Below are 2,799 nucleotides of genomic sequence, written 5' to 3' on the forward strand. Positions count from 1 at the left end.
CTCATCCTGTTTTCGTAGGGCCCAGAGGTACGTTAATGCAAGAAGAACAATGGAATCAAAGAGATGTGCCTGGAACCAGAGGTTCTCTGTCCTCTTAGCTATTTCTCCAACGCTCTTGAAGACGTTCCAAAATGCTCTCTTCCTCATGTGCAACTCAGGTGCTAGGTCATTCGTCATGTTGACTTCTCGACCTGGGTACACATAACTATTGCATTCACAGATGTTCATTCTGTTGAGAGACAATGGAATGTCAGGAACGAGACTGTTTCTCATAAACATTGTCTTCATGAGATTCAGCTGTAGTCCGACCTTTCCACACTCACTCATACCCCTGACCCTCAAAGAGCCACCAATATGGCAGTGTTAAGAAGACTGAGGAGGGAGAGGAAGGAGAGGAGGCTGATAAAATCTCAAGGCCGAACTAGGCTGCCAAAATGAAGAAAGACAAAAATGATTCAATTAAAACAAACAAACAAAATTGTTAAAGGAAATCATTTTTCCCATAAGGAGAACACCCACTACTTTTCAAAGGAGTCAGTAAGAACTTAAATGCAGTTTCAGCATGTAGCTGTAAGTACAGAATGTGTGGTTGGTATGATGCATCAAGTCTGGATCTGATAAGTCATGACCTGTGACTAGGGATCTGAGTAGGAGATCATCATAATGAATTTGGGGAAAACAAATCAAGTCACTAAATTAGGCTAGAATAAAAAAGACAGGATCTTTTGAATGGACCATAGCTATTATCTTTGTCTATCTTAAGTAGTTTGGAAATAGTTTCAAACCTTGCTAAAGCCCCTGCTTGTATTGGGTTATAATAGAAGTGGATACTTTGCCCTCTGAATGACTTTAAATTACCAAAGTCTCAGTTTCCCATACAGATTACAATTATGTGACAAAGGAGGCAAGACAGCAACAGGAAAAACATACTGTTAAAAGTCAAAGAACTTTCAATTGTGTTCACAGTCACTGCTGAGCTGCCATAGCTCTCCAATGCCAATGCCACCTCTCACTCACCTAGCTCCAGCGGAAATATCAGTGGGGTAAGGTCTCTCTGCCATGGCTCGTACAAAGCAGACTGCCTGCCAAGTGCACAGGTGGAAAAGCATCAAGGAAGCAACTAGCTGCAAAAGCCACTCGCAAGAGTGCGCTCTCTACCAGAGGGGTAAAGAAGCCTCACCGTTACAGGCCTGGTACTGTGGCACTCCATGAAATTAGGCGTTATCAGAAGTCCACTGAACTTCTGATTCGCAAACTTTCCTTCCAAGGTCTGGTGCGAGAAATTGCTCAGGACTTCAAAACAGATCTGCACTTCCAGAGCGCAGCTATTGGTGCCTTGCAAGAGGCAAGTGAGGCCTATCTGGTTGGCCTTTTTGAAGATACCAACCTGTGTGCTATTCATGCCAAACATGTAACAGTTATGCCAAAAGACATCCAGCTAAAACGCCATATAGGTGAAGAACGTGCAATATATGATTGCAAGTGGAACAATAGGGGACAAATCAGGTATTGGCATTTGCCCATTTTTATTTGTGTGTGAATTTTTAATATAAATGCGGGAACATAAAGCATTAATGAAAGTCAAAATGTTTCAGTGAACAACAAGTTTCAACAGTTCAACTTTATAACAATTATAAATAAAACTTAGCACAGCGGTAGGCCGCCTTACAAGCAGCCAACATGGCCGACCCGAGTTCGATTCCTCCGCCCCTCTCAGAGAGCCCGGCAAGCTACCAAGAGTATTCGATATGCCAAACACAGTAACAACAAAGTCTCCAATGGAGACATTACTGGGCCCGCTCGAGCAAATCGAGCAAATTTTTCTGGAAAAAAATTCAAAGAATTTTTGTGTAGCAGATAAGGTATTTTTCTTGCATGTGGTCAATCCACATTCAAGTCTCATTCCATATGCAAAAAATAAGAAATAAATCAAAAAATTTAATTCATGATTGAAAATAAACAAGGGTCTAATTGGAGACAGCAGTCCTATCCACAGATCCCTGCCCACTTGATCACTTGATCACTTGACATCCCGTTACTCATTGATTTGCTCAAGCAGGCGTGAGTAACGTCTCCATTCGTCCCTGTCACGTACTAGTGTAGCCCAATAGCATCTGCTCATTCTAGGAACATGAAGAGCCTCAAACCAATTGTTCAGTGTCTTGACGAAGAAGTTTGACCATCTCATAGGTGAGTGGCCACATGATCTTTTGACATCCCATGGAATCCAGTTGGTAATGGCTCTAGTCCAGCAGTCATCTCCAAATCTCATTACATGTCCAGCCCATCTGATTTTCAACACCTTGACAAACAAGACAGCATTCCTGATTCTTGACCATCGACAGAGGTCAGAAATCCGGATTCTTTCTCTCATTGGAGTGAAGCATGATACTCCAAGCATAGCTCTTTCAGTTCCTCTTTGGGAGATCCAAATAGCATTTTCATCCTATTTTCTTAGGACCCAGGTCTCTGAGGCGTATGATAATGCTAGAAGAACAGTGGAATCAAAGAGATGCGCCTGGAACCAGAGGTTCTCTGTCCTCTTAGCTAGTTCATGTTCTTGAAGGCATTCCAAGTCACTCTCTTCCTCCTGCGCAACTCAGCTGCCAAGTCGTTCGACTTCTCAACCTAAGTACACATAACGGTTGCATTAGGAGATGTTCATTCCATTGAGAGCGAATGGAATGTCAGGAACGAAACCGTTTCTCATAAACATTGTCTTCGTGAGATTCAGCTGTAGTTCCACATTTCCACACTCATGGATGAAGTCGGTCAGCATTTGTGCTGCTTGGCTATGCT

General features: G+C 42.7%; 1 pseudogene; it reads left to right on the forward strand.

Moving 5' to 3' along the window:
* The first annotated feature begins 1,056 nt into the window (after positions 1-1,056).
* LOC130027794 (histone H3.3A-like) lies at positions 1,057-1,540 on the forward strand (annotated as a pseudogene).
* The last annotated feature ends 1,259 nt before the right edge of the window (positions 1,541-2,799 follow it).

Source organism: Sorex fumeus, unplaced genomic scaffold, assembly GCF_029834395.1.
Source record: "Sorex fumeus unplaced genomic scaffold, SorFum_2.1 ptg000037l, whole genome shotgun sequence".
NCBI lineage: Eukaryota > Metazoa > Chordata > Mammalia > Eulipotyphla > Soricidae > Sorex > Sorex fumeus.